Below are 14984 nucleotides of genomic sequence, written 5' to 3' on the forward strand. Positions count from 1 at the left end.
AACATAATAATCACAGTAGTTACATAAGCTATTTCTTAAGTGTAATTCTTGCATGTGAGTCAGCCAGATTTGAAAGGCACACAGTTGAACTGCAGCTATTTCGTATTTTGTGACGCAAACAGCTAGTAAGTTGTGGTGTCCATGTGATCGTCCAGTGTAACAAATGTAACATGATGGCCAATCTTCACCATAGAGAGGCAATTTTATACATATTATTGCTCATTTATAAAAGTTTTTCATCTGAATATCTATAGCAGTGATTCTCAACGAGTGTGCCGTGGCAGATTAAAGTGCTGTGAGAGATCATCAGGTGTGTCACGGGAAGTTATCCAATGTCAATTATTTTGACCAAAAATATATATACATATATTCTAATTAAAATGTTTTGGATCATTAACTACTGTATGTCAACAGGCAAATCAAGCAAGCATGCTCTTCGACTAGATGACCGAAGATACGTACATAATTAACCTGTACAGTATATCCACTTTTGTGCATTGGTTTGCTAGGTGATGTGCCGTGAGATTTTTTTCCCCATCTAAAATATGTACCTTGACTCAATAAAGGTTGGGAAACACTGATCTACAGTATGTATGACGTTAGTGAAGCTGTTCAAGCGTGAAAAATAATTAGGTTGAAAATAGTTTTTATTTGAGTGCTTGGTCATCAGGTACCACGACATTCCAAAATCTTGTGATTTAAAGCATATAACATTTTCCCCTGGTTTTGAACAAAGTTCATTTTTGGGCTCTCGTGTTACACTCCTGGACCATGTTTTCTGAGAACCACCCATATAAGCATTTGACAATTAAATAAACAGTAGTCAGCGTAACTATACATGACAAATGAACATGTAAACTAATTTCTATGGTACATTAATATGTGAAGGTGAACAAAAGCAGCAAGAATAGTCAAAAGTATTGTTTATTAATTATGTATCAAAGTCTATAGTTGAGAAGCGGTATTTAGGATGGGTAGCAGTTTATGAAATATATAAACTGAACACTATACTGTACGCATATTGTACTCTATGTGCAGCTGTAAATATGAAAAGCTGCAGGAATAGTCAGCATCATTGTATGTAGCAAAATACAGCATGCAAATGATAATACATAATATCAGTAGTGGAGTGACTACAATACATTCCAAAGTAATACATGGGCAGAATTTAAATGTTAACAAAAAGCAGTAAGAACAGGCATCGCTGTAGAGAGAAATACAAAGAAAAACGGTGTCTTGGCTTGGAGCATTTTTTCATTTGCCATTTTAAAAACTCTTATGTTTGGATTCAAAACGTTCCACATCCCGTTATGTATAATTGCAAGCCGTGCCCTTTGGATAATGCGGGATGCCCTTTAGTAACCAGCGTTGTGCGTAATCCTACCAATCAAACAATCAAATCAAACAGGTGCACGGCTGAGAAAGCCCACTTATAGCTTTCAGGGTGCCGACAATTTGCAGATAGGCATCAGAAAATTATTTTTTTTTTTTTTTGGACATGCCAATAATAGAAATGTGTTTTGCCCGAGCGAAAAATCACTGTGCTTCATATTGTGATTTTTCTTTTTTTATTAATTGAAAGGGAACTGGCATTTAATTAACAATTGACCAGAAGGAAATGAGTTTTATTGACTTGTTTGAGAAGGGACAACAGTGATCTGTGCCGTGCGCCTCACCGCTTCACGACTGCGAGGCGACTGGTTGGTTATCGGCAAATATTGCACATAGCAATCAATGCTGACTTCTGCAGACTTCTTCAGGGGAAGGAAAGAGCCGAGGCAATAATGAGCCCAAATTACGACAAATTTGTGTACTTAACACGGTGACACCAGCAGAAACACGTGGCTGCCATCTGCGTGATCATAATTAAACATCGTATTTTATACATCAGGCAGAAGCTGTCTGGCTGCACCACTATCGCATTGACCAAAATCACGTTATACTCCCTGCGCCTTTAAGGCGTGGTTTGAACAGGCGTAAATGTAACTCTATTGTCACCACCAAATTGTCAGGTACGACAAGGGTGTGTTAAAAGAAACGGTCAGAGCCGGGCAATTTACAGCAACACTGCTGAGCAACATGGATTGATTTATAAATCGAAATCAACTAAGCTCTTGCTGTCACGTGAGGATCAAGATTTGGACCCAAACGTAGACATGACACAGAAGTCGTAGAGTAAGAAGTCTTTATCAAATACAAAGTAAATACAGAGAGCTGAACTGGGAGAGAGTTTGCATCCTCACTCAAAGAAGTGTCACTGAGTAACTCAAGTTTATAAACCGTCAGACATCAGTCCTATATGACATCGTAAAGGACAAAGCATAAAAGGACCATAGAAACTGTATAGCAACTGATACATCACGTAACAACCAGTCATAACACTTGCTCGGACATAAAAGTCAACGATCCCTAAAGGCTGCTGACTGGTTGAGCAGTGTCAGGTGACTGATTTGACCTATATATTAAGGCTGTGCTTCTGACATTAAATCATTATATAATTCTTGGAAACGTACAGAAATGGGTTTGGGTTTAATGTCATTTAAAATCAATAGCAATCTTGTTAGGCCATAACTATTAGTGTGAAATGAAGGCTAGTAGATCTCCAAAAAGTAGCGTCCCAATGATTTAATCTAAATTGGCCATCTTTGGTCCGATATCCTTTAAAAATCAATACAATTCTTGCTCAAACAAAAATAAAAAAAAAAATCCAACAAAGTTTCACATTCAAATTGGATAGTAGACCTTAGTAGGTCATACCGCGTTGGTTTGTGAGCCGTCAGCTAGTAATCGCTACCACCTGCAGCCGGACGTGAAAGGGAAAATCCAAGGCACCCAAACACAAGTGAAAACACGAGGGCTGCCAGTTGACTGTTTTTCTGTAGCTTAAAAATAAAAAACAAGAGCACAGCAGGAAGAAAAAAAAAACATTTTATTGCATTTCTTGTAGACAGGACGAAAAAAATACCTTTTTGATTGCTGTGGTTGGACAAAAAACAAGTAGCTACTGCTGCTGCTGATGCAGCCACAAGGTGGGCGGCCAGTGGATTTTTTTGCCCGCTTGCAGAACTGTGCGTGGGTGGGGCGCAGCCAAGGTTGGAGCTCAAGAGTGTAAACACACACACACACACACACACACATACACACGTAAATGTAGATGTAATTTTACTCACACAAATTCCTCCTCCACAACTTCGACTACCCTCAAGTAGTTACAACTAACAATTTTCAAATTTCTTATCACTTCATCTCCCATCATTATTCAGATTGTAGATATTTCTTAGGGTCCATAGGGCAAGTCCGACTTGCTACAGCTGATGGCCCTACACCAAAAAAAAATGTGGACAAGTTCATTAGATCAAAAGTCCCTCGCTGCATAAGTTCGACTGACTTGAAACGTCTCCCAGAAGTTCCGCTTTAGTCCTCTAGAAAAATAAATCCTTATGCAAGCTTGATGATTACGTCTGAGAGGCAAAGCTCTCACTCAGTGAGTCCAAAAGACTTGAAACTTCCCACACAACTCCGGCTGAGTTGTCCTTGTAAAAAAAATTACTTCACCATATTCATCTCCAACGTTACCTAGTTCAACAGGCCCAGCCTGTCGCTCACTAATCTGACTGACTCGATATTTCTCACACTAGTTCAGGTCAAACAAAGCAAAGGATTTTGTGATTACTAACGTTGTCAATGTAAGATAAGTTGTAATTAAAAATGATGCAAGAGTGCTGCAGTTTTCCATAATACGTAGCCTAAGTAGTCATGTCGTTTTGCCTTGGCTGCCTAGCGTTTATTCCATGACCATGACAAAGACGAAGATGTAGAACATGACTTGGCAGTAACGTCGCAAAAATTAAAAGCGTTGCGCCTCATGAACAGTCCAAATGACTGATATCTCATTTTTCTCTTTATGGGCCGCTTGTGTAGACTGCTGATGTGATGGACTTTTTTTTCCCTCCTTTTCTTTTTTACCAACCCCGGACTCACAGAAGTGGCTTCAAAGCCTCCTTCATGCATGTGTGCATGTGGATGTGTGTGTATCTTTTCTATGTATGAGTTTTTGTGGTTGCATAAACGAGAAAGTCCGCTTATTCATCAAGGCTTCCCTGCTCACCTTTATGAATAATGTCAGCATTTGTGCGTCCCGCTGATACCGTCGGTTCGCCAGCGCAATCATGTGCAAGGCAATGTAGCTTTCAAGGTGGGCATTTGAAAGGATCTGTATCAAATGGTAGCCGCACCTGTCGCAATAGCGGCGTTATCAAAACACATGTTAAAATATGCCATATGTCAGCATATCGGACCAAAATCTTTGTGTGGATGCATTCAACCTCACAGGTCCCACTGTAGGCATTTTGAATTGCATATTAAAGCGAATAAGTAGTGGCTGTCATAGCCATGGTTGTGAGTAATCTATTAAAAACGATGTATCTTGTCAATGCAGGCCAGATGTGGGCCAAGCAGGCAGAAACAAATGCGGGCATAAAAGTGAAGAGTTAATTAAACTAATTCCCCACAGAGGAAAAAAACAGAGCAATTAATGGGTTATTTGGTTGATAGACAATTAATCTACAATTATAGAGATACATGAATTGAGAGAATTAAGCAGATGTGTGAAAAGGGTCTTGTTTATAGAAGCCCAATAATTGAGAATGGGAAGTAACACACAGTGTTGTTGAGTCAGTAATTAAAATACACGCAAGCTGAGCTAGAATGCATTTTATGTAACGGCTATTAGCCACAGACAGGAAGCGGTTTTAGCACCCCTATTTCCCACTTCGCTGCCCGTCACTGTTGCCAAATCATGGCAGGGTTTTAGCAATCTAGCCGAGGCAGGCCGCTCGCATTACGGTGATAAAAGGATCGAGCGTGTCCAGGAAACGCACGCGCAAGCAGCATGCAACTTTGTAATCCTTTTCAATTGAACCGTGGAGGTAATTAACAGCATTTTCATAGCCAATTAATACAAGTTTTTGGTATAATTTACCTGAAACAGAGGCCATGTCTACTGAAACATGAATATGTGTTTGGTCTTTTCATCTAAATGCATCTGGGGTCATTAAAATAGAATTTGGGGGTATGATGTCACAGTGTGCACCAACTTCTCTTGCTTGTTTTGCTACTCAACTGTGGAACCTCTAAAGTCAAACACTACACTTAGGATGCTAGTCAACTTGTAATTTCTTAATATTTCAAAACGATTTCTCTCATTAGAAATGGAAATCAGTTTCTTAAATGTATAGAAAATTCATCTATTCATCCGTTCTGTATACTTCTTGCTCTTATTATACATACAGTATGTCATATTGGCTCCCAGGTGAGCTGGAGACTATCACAGGTAAAAATACAGTATGGGCTGATACTCGCAGCTCCAGAGTTTACTGAACGCAACATACTCATAGCTGCTCTGCCATTGGCTATTACCTAGCATCTTCCTGGCATCCCATTGGCTAAGAGGGACCTCTACCGTATGTGTGTAGATAGACAGGTAAATAAATAAATAGATAGCAATTAAAAGGTAAATGACCACCATTTTTATTCTTTACTCTATTCTTTGTTTTTTATATTATGCACAACTCATTTATTGTGCAAAAAACTAATTATAACATGCATTTGTTACATGTTTGGATGCATTTTTATGCTTTATAAAACCTTTATGTCTGAATTTTGGGGGGCTTGGAATGGATTAGGGCATTTACATGGAAAACACGTCTCTACTTACAAAGTTTTCTAGTTAAGAAATTTCTTCCAGGACTGGTGCCATGTTCAGAAAAGACGAATGTCTTCTCCGTCCGAATTTCTTCTTCTATTACACACCTTTCTAAAAACAAACACACAAAAAACAAGGACACCCTTTTATTGACTATGTGCAAGGCTCGTGTCGTGTTGCAACCAGTTTGAAGCTATTTCCTAAAGCAGGTGTTTGCCACCACCTAAGAAAACTGAGAATGCCATATGGGCTTGGCAATGTTCCTACACCAGCCGCAGGTCAAAGTGAACAAATTCACCAGAAATCCTGACAAACTGAGGATTACAAGAGTGTTGATTGGTTGGCGGCGCGTCTCTTTGCCCCTTCTCCAACTTAAGGATACGGTAGGAGAGGAGCTCAAGGATGCACGCCAGATGGACACTAGGGAGACAAATTTCGCCTCTAGCTGCCGTAATTAAGTTGCGTAATTGCACAGATAATGAATCAGTGTGCCTTGGAGTCCAAAAAGTCTATGACACACTGCAGGGAGTTTTTTTTTTCCATCATCACCTACAGAAAAAAAAAAAAAAAAAAGCTATTTGTGCTTCAGTGTCTTACCAATGCAGAGTGGCAGCAGGCTACACTAGCGAGCTGGTTGATGCAACGCCATAAAACACATCCATGATGGCTTTAATTCAGCTCCGTATTATATTAGAGAACATAAAGCATCGTGAAAACCCTTTAATAGGATGCAGGGCAGCCAGGTGGTGTAAAACCTATTTTATGGACACTTACTACCCAATAAAGAAAAAAAAGCATGCATTATTGTTAATGTATTGTAATAATCCGTTTCGGTATGGCATTTTTGGTTCGGTCCACTTATTAGCGAGAGTTTACGCGCGGGCGCTATTGACTGCTGCACGCGGGAGAGGAGGGCGGCAGCACTAAAGGGGAGAAAACGTGATAAATCATAAATGCATGGATAAATGGCATTAGAATGGCATACGTAAACAAGCTAGAGCTCGAAGGTCCCCCGTACACTGCGGTCACCTGTTTGGGAACATTCTAGCTTTCTTGTTAAAACCGCCGATGGGTAAAGGTACGTGGATAAGTCCCAAAGTTGTGTGCCGACATTGCTCCATGAGATTGGCGGCTATGTTGCAGGCAACACGGCTAACATAATAACGAATATCCGACTTTGAATGTTTCTTAGACGAGGAAGCAAGCAGTCTTTTTAGCCAAAAACAAAGTACGACAGCTTTCTCCTTGGTTCTCCGCTGCTTCTCTCGTTAGCCGTACGATGCATTCATGAACCTCGGAAACATCACAACCCAGCAAAACACAAATCCGACCACAACACAGATAACCCAATTCGTTACAATGTGCTGTTGGACATTCAAAGATTTCAATGCCTAAAAAGTGTAAATAATTTCATGAAGACTTTAAAGTTACTGTATTTAGTTATAAAAAGAGTTTTAATACAGTTAGCAATAATTATTTGTAACTGTTATTGTATGTATTTTTTTTTCATCACAAAAAGTGTATATGTACTGTAATGACAACTTGTCTTAAACTACAATACTTAGATGTGTTGTAGGCTGTTGCTGCTGAGCGTTTAAAGATTTTAATGTTTTAATAATTTCCAAAATTAAGAGTTCTTTGTTAGTGTATTTTTTATTTTGGTGTAATTTCTCAGAATGTCACCCCAATGGTTCGCTTTTATTTATTTATTTATTTTTTTTTAAACGCACCATTTACTTGTCATCTTTTCAAAATAAACATTTTTTTTTTTAAATCGTTTTTTTTTGTACCGAAAATATACTGAACCAAAGTTTCCAAGAAACCGAACCGAACCGAAATGTGATTTAGCGTATCGTTACACCCCTAATATATACACATACATACACACCCCCACGCACACGCACACGCGCACACACACACACACACACACATACAGTAAATGAGCGTTTACTGTGGATTTGTGGAGAACAACTAGTCACAAGTAAATTTTCAGTTAAAAATGTGACATTGCCAACTACCGTCCAACTAATTTGTACTGCATTTTTTTCTTTCAGGTCTTCAAACAACTTTGTGGTGGGTCGGGGTTTGTGGTTGGGGGGGGATCATTTTTTCTTTGCAAATATGTCCCAAGAAAAAGATAAGAGGCATTAAAATGCCTGCAAACAGACACCAATAAAATTTGGCCCAAAGATGGATCGAAACAATCTTGCCTGCAATGCTCATCCTTAGCCACAGGTACCCGCTGAAAACACCAGTGAACCAATTTGATTAAAAAAACTCACACACTCAGAAAGGCACTCCAAAATCAGATAAAAGACATTCAAGGAGAAAAAATTAGTATGCGTGGTAATGTGTCATGCGGCAAGTTAACCTTGTTTGCCTATTAATTTTTTTTTTCCTTGCATTCTATTAGTCTAAATTGAATTTCTTAGAAATATGAGCAACGTCGACAGGGCATGATGTGCGCTTTAAGAAATAAGGATAACAATGCAATACAATACATTGTTATCTATATAGCGCATTTCATAACAGCTAGAGCTGAAACAAAGCATTTTACAAACAATACAATAAATAAAAAACAATAAAAGGCTGTGATACACGTATTTGTAAATATAGATAATAAAAATACAAATAAATAAAGCCAATAAGTTAACATAAAACGCTGTATACAATTGACGCCGGAAAAGAGTCGAAAATTTCAGGTCTGATCAAAAGCCAGAGAAAAGAAATGTGTCTTCAACTGGGTTTTAAAAATGGACAGAGAGGGAGCTTGCCTAACAACCAATGGGAGGTCATTCCAGAGGGAAGGACCAGCAGTTGAAAAGGCTCGATCGCCTCTGCGGCTCCGCTTGCTCCTCGGCAACTCGAGCAGGGCCTGGTCCGCAGACCTGAGGCTGCTGGAAGGTGCGTAGGAGTGGAGGAGCTCGGAGAGGTATGCCGGGGCGAGGCCATTTAACGATTTAAAGACAAATGGGAGAATCTTAAATTGAACCCTGAAATGCACTGGGAGCCCGTGAAGGGAGGCCAGAATTGGTGTTATGTGCTCAATCATCCAGTTAGTAGGCGGGCAGCAGCATTTTGGACCAACTGGAGACGTTTGAGGGAGGACTGGCTGACTCCGAAATAAAGTGCATTGCAGTAATCTAGCCGAGATGTAACAAAGGCATGGATGACTGTTTCTAAGTGCTGATGGGAAAGGAGGGGCTTTACCTTAGCCATCTGTCTAAGGTGAAAGAAGCTCGACTTTACAACAGCGCTGATTTGCTGGACCAATTTAAGATCACTGTCCATTTTAAAACCCAAGTTTGAGACTGTTGGCTTTAGATGTGAAGACAGGGGGCCAAGGTCAACAGAGTGGGATGGTGATGAGCCACTGGGACTGAACACTATAACTTCTGTTTTCTTTTCGCTGAAATTTAGGAAATTCAGTGACATCCAGTCTTTGATGTCCTCTAGGCAGGACAAAAGTGGTCTTAAGGAGAAAGCCTCTTTTTTGCTTAGCGGGATATAGATTTGACAGTCGTCCGCATAGCAGTGGAAGGAAATACTGTGTTTTTTAAGGATGAAACCCAGGGGCAACAAATACAAAGAAAACAGCAATGGCCCCACAATAGAACCCTGTGGAACACCATACGATAGAGGGGCAGAGCGGGACTCAGAGGAACCTAGGCTAACAGAACAAGTCCTGCCAGCTTAATAGGATCCAAACCACTCTAAAGCGCATCCACTAATGCCCACTTGGTGTTGCAAGCGAGTCAAAACAATACAGTGGTCTACCGTTTTGAAAGCTGCAGTCAAATCCGACAAAACAAGACATACGTGGTCTCCAGTGTCATTTGCCAGGAGGATGTTATTAAAACACATAGCAGGGCTGACTCTGTGCTATGCATCTTCTTGAAGCGTGACTGGAAAACCTCCATGACATTGTGTTTATCCAAGTATGAGCTTAGCTGTGAGTGCACCACTTTTTCCAGAATTTTAGGCATAAAAGGCAGCTTGGGAATGGGTCTAAAATTTGAGAGCACAGCTTGATCAAGACCAATTTTCTTCAGCAGGGGTTGCACTACAGCATGCTTAAAATCTTGGGGGACCACACCGGAAGACAGGCTGCTGTTGATAATGGCCAAAACCGATTTACCAATTGTCGGGACAATCTTCTTGAAGAAAAGTGGAGGAATGGAGTCATAAGGGGAGCCCGATGGTTTCATATGGCAAACCACTTCCTCCAAAATGTCAAAGAAACTGGCTCAAAGGAATCGAACACTGCTGAACAAGGAACTTGGACAGAGGGGTCAAATGTGGTGTTTGAAACAAGAGCCCTAGCTGTAGCAAAAAGTTCTGTCACAACATGCGCCACAATTTCACACAAAATATAAAAAGTTGACTATACCATTTTAACACAATCTGTTTCTATGCAGTTGCATATTACAAAATAAGTTATTGAACCATTCATTTTTTTTATGTTTTTAACAAAATAAGACAGATAAACACATACACATTACAAAAAAAGGACAACTAGCCAAGAGACAAAAACATCAGAAATGAAGCATACGTTCAATGTCAATTTTACGAGAGTTCCAGTTTTACATGAACAAATTTGTATGTTTACAAGTAAGCAGAAAGAAAGGTCTGATTTTTAAATTTTTTTGTACATAGTCAAAGGGCTTTGTTTTCGTGCCCAGTACAAGTCTGGCACAAGGCACGGTCAAAATCTGCCCAAAGCCGGGTCAGACTGGATGTCGGTATTTTTGCAGACACACGCAGCTTGCTGTGTTTAAAAATGGTTGTTTTGCACCGTTGTGCGCGTGAAAACAGCCAACTTGAAGCCTCTCATTCCCTTTAAACGCGGCGGATGAGTGGTGCAGTCCTTGACATGGCAGAAGAAGAAACAAATTTGCTAGAGAACATGGAGGACCTTCACGGGCAGATGATGTAAAGTTGGCAAGTGAGATCGATCATTTGTGTCCGTGTGTGCTGGAACGCCCAGCATGGCGCAGAGAACTGAAACAAATTCAGAAACAAGCGCTTCAAGACTTGTGTTGGCACGAAAATCAGGGTATGGCAATTTTCATGCTTGAGCGCGGCTGCACTGTCTACAAAAATAGAGACCATAGTCTTATGAGAATAATGACCTTTTGTTAGGTAGGTAGCTTGTTGCTAATTGTAATCTCATGAGGAAAAACTAAACTTTTTGGTAAAATGCAAAACAAAGAGAAGTGACTACCGGTAAAAGTGTCCTTCACTGCTTAGTTCTTTTAACTGTAGAAAAAAATTGTGTGACAATTAAGCAATATTTAAATTGATTACACCTTTTAGTGTTGTTGTTTTTAAATACATAATCAGGTGTATCATTTAGATTTTTTTTCAAAGAAAATGTCATATTACGACAAATGTTTTTGTGAGATAAAAGTCAAGTGTTTTTAAGTCATACTTTTTCTTTCTCGTGAACAGGCTCTTGGACTTTGGCAGGCGTTCTTCTCAAGGGCTGTCATGCGCATCATGACAAATATTAAATCCCATTTGCAAAATGCACACGTGTCGGGTTGCCAAACTCTTGTCAGCGTGGGCGTATACTGTAATGGAGACTGGCTGCCAGATGTTTATGTTTATTTAATTTCAGCAAAAAGACAACTTTATTGTCTTACTGGCTGTGTGGTACCTGGAGTGCGTTCCATGCGAAAAAAACATGAATTCCAATGTTGTGCGACGCATATTTAAATCTAGTTGATGGACATTGATACACTTTTTGTGTACAGGAATGATTCTTAGTCAAAGTGGCAGTCAATGCAAATTTTTTTTTTTTTCAAGAATATGTTCTATGCAAGCCCATTAGTTGAAACAAGGCATTCTGATAAATATTGCGTTTGTGGAATAAGTGTTAATCAACTAGTTTTTAGCCATCTGCGGGGGCGGCCATTTTGTCTTCTGTCGACTGAAAATGACATCACAACTGCTCACAACGACCAATCACGGCTCAGATTCAGAAAACAGGTCAGCAATTGTGATGTCATATTCAGTCGACAGAAGACAAAATGGCTGCCCCAAGAGATGGCTAAAAACGAGTGCATTTTGCTACATAACTTATATTCCACAAATGCAAAATTAATCAGAATGCCGTGTTTCAACTAGTGGGCCTGCTGGGAACATATTCTTGAAAAAATTAAGTTTGGGTTGACTCCCGCTTTAAAGAGAGAGATAAACAGCTTGTCATCGGCCCGTAACTGTCACAAGTGCTGGCACTTTTATTGTACTTACTTGACTTTTCACTTGGCTGTTTTATGAGTGTCTCACCCACAGAACGATATAGAGATGGTGAAAGCGATACAAGTACAGTGTGGCTCCCTGTGGATCACTTTGGATGAGAGCCAAATTAATTACAACAATTGAAGCAGGGTACAAACATACTGATTTTTAACTTCTTAACTGTATTTTAAAATGTGACAGATCTGACATTTGAGAAAAAAAAATGTGCCTGCCATTTGGCATCCTCTCTGTCACAGTATCAAGACGTGAGTCTTGCAAGAGCCACAGAGCATCCAGATTACCAGAATATATTTAGCTCAAGAAAGAGTATTAGGAGAAGAAGAATTAGAAAAAGCTAGGCTAACTGTTTGCTTATCTAGCACCAGAGAATAACCAATTAGGATACTCTTACAGACATTCCGAGGAGGAGCCGAGGAGCTCCACTGGGTTGCGGTTGCACACTATTCATGCAGCCGCAGCAGAGATTCTGTCCATCCAGAGAAGCTGTTCTGCAGTGCAAGTGGCCACTTTGTGAGCATCAATTTCAGAGAGGCAGCTGTGTGATAAGCCCCGGAGGTTGGCTTGGCGAAATTTCAAAGCTGGACTTTGAAAAACCGTGCATGGCACGCGTAACCCTAGTGAGGATATGCGGTGCTGAAAATGGACAGACCAGTAGCATTAGCCTGTAGTGCTAGCCAGCAGATTGATATCTTGGCGTTGACATGGCTTGCTGTTATACAGTTAGTCATCACTCTACAGTACGTCATTTGTTATCAATCGCTATCATTGGTTACAGAAAATGTAAAAAAAAAAAAAAAAGAATTAAGAACTTATTTTTACACTAAGCTATAGCAAAAAAAATCTTATTAGTGTACATATTATGCTTTTATGCAAAACGGTCAAGAATTATCACACAATTTAAAATCCTGTCTTGCTGAAATGATCCTCCTTTTTAATAACGGTTGGCCCCGTTTCATGCAAGGCTTTTTTGTCTTATGTAAAGTAACCTAACTGTTAAGTCGCAGACTACGTTTATATGCAGTCAGTGATCAGGAAACATTCGGAAAAACATGTTTTCATGCGTGAGTGGACAAAGGTACTCATGCATGTACACGTGAATGATAATTGAATTGAATAATTGAATTGAATAACCCGATTGAAACCGCGACGGACGGACGTCGTGACGCAAATAGACGTCATTTCTGCTTGTTACTTTCTACCGTCAATAAAACACATTATATTCATCTCACACAACACAGGAATGAAGCAGTCGCTTTCCTCTGCGTTCCAAAAGCGTGCCACTGTGTTGCGTCTCTGAGTTTCGCCATGATTGTTTACCTCTGCTTGTCTATTTCCAGAGACTTGCGTGCCAGACATACGGACTTATACACACACATGTATATGTGTCTATATACACGCTGTGCCATTTTTGCCGTAGGGACAGAAAACAATGTGAAAACGCCACAGAGAAATCAATGAATTCAAGTTAGGCTCGCTACAGTGAGGACGCTGCACATATAAGTGCTTCCTGTACTACAAAGACGAAGATTCCTTGTGATTTGAGCATGTGCAGCATGTCCTGTGCAATCGGGGTATTCCGATCGATGTACTATACACGCTCACATATTTGGGTTAGAAAAGGAGTAACCCAGGCATGATATTCGGAATTTAAAAAATCCGAATTAAGGGCACAATTGGGTTACTGCGCGCTTACATGGCTTTTAAAAATCCAGATGCTGCCAATATTCTGGTTTTAAAAGGGTTATTGATAGTGTTACATAGTTACTTGTACAAAAAAACGTTGATGCCATTTATTGGTCCTGTCAGAAGTAGACACCTCTTTAAGGACATCACTCTGAATTGTGATAAAAGAACCGTTAACCAAAGTGGCTCGGCAGAAAGTCCTTCAACTGAATACAAAGAATATGACTAGAACTGCATTTTTTCATCTTTGGAATTCAGTCATCATATTGCATTTTTTTTTCTTGCAGTCTAATTGTATCACAGATTTTTAAATAGTACATATCAAACTTTACATTTTTCCAGAGATGGGCACTTTACCCTATTTTGCCGGTCAATCTTCGGTCCTCCATCCGCGATCCGGACACCCTTCCGCCATCATCCCGATTCATATTCTGATCCCGTCCATCCTCCTCCTTTGAAAAGTGCTTCCGACCTTACATTTCGTCCGTCGGCCCCCTGCCGACAAAAAAAAAAAAAGCATACGTGCAGTACGCTGTGGGGAGAGATGCTAACTGCAGAGGTTTCATAATTCATAAACATTATTTAAAGTTCATTAGTTGGTTAATTTCGTATTCACATCCGCGTATTGGCTGGGACTATCGTGAGTGTATTGAATTGTTTACAAGTGTTTAAGTGTCCACCAAGATAGCATTTAGCTGCCAACACACCCACTGTCAGTCGCCAGACTACGCAGCCCGCCAGAAGCCATCAAGAGAATATTTAAGATTTTGTTATAGTGCAATACTAGGTATGGCGTAAATGATAACAGTTAGTTAACAAAACAAAATTGTTTTCCACCTTGTTTCTCATCAGTGAAATGGGCGTCCTGTGGTGTAATCCATGGTCCTACATGTGGTGAACCACTAGAGGGCAGACTATGCCTCAGAGTACAATGTTACTGCAGGGAACACACATGAAAAAGAAAAAAAAAAGGACTCTACAGTGCTGTACAGGCAGTTAACAATGGTCTTTCTTTTTAAAATAACCCAACACAACATGTCAGTCTGTACTTGACCCGGTTTGGGACGATTACAGGGATGGACGAAAACCGACGTCCGTCCTTGCTTAGTTCATCCTTTTTACAAAAACCTCTCATCCTACGTCCCCAAAATGGGCATCCGTCGGACTGTTCCGTCCCTCGGACAGAATGCCCATCCCTGGATTTTTTTTTCCCCCCATGGGAAAATAATGTGGGATTTCTCTGTTAAAATGTTTCCACACAAACCAATGTTACTGCAAACTTACGTAAGAATTAAGGCAAGCCAGGTGGAAAGATGCCCAAACTGGGATAATT

Source organism: Filicampus tigris, chromosome 15, assembly GCF_054856515.1.
Source record: "Filicampus tigris isolate MCC_2025a chromosome 15, RoL_Ftig_1.0, whole genome shotgun sequence".
NCBI lineage: Eukaryota > Metazoa > Chordata > Actinopteri > Syngnathiformes > Syngnathidae > Filicampus > Filicampus tigris.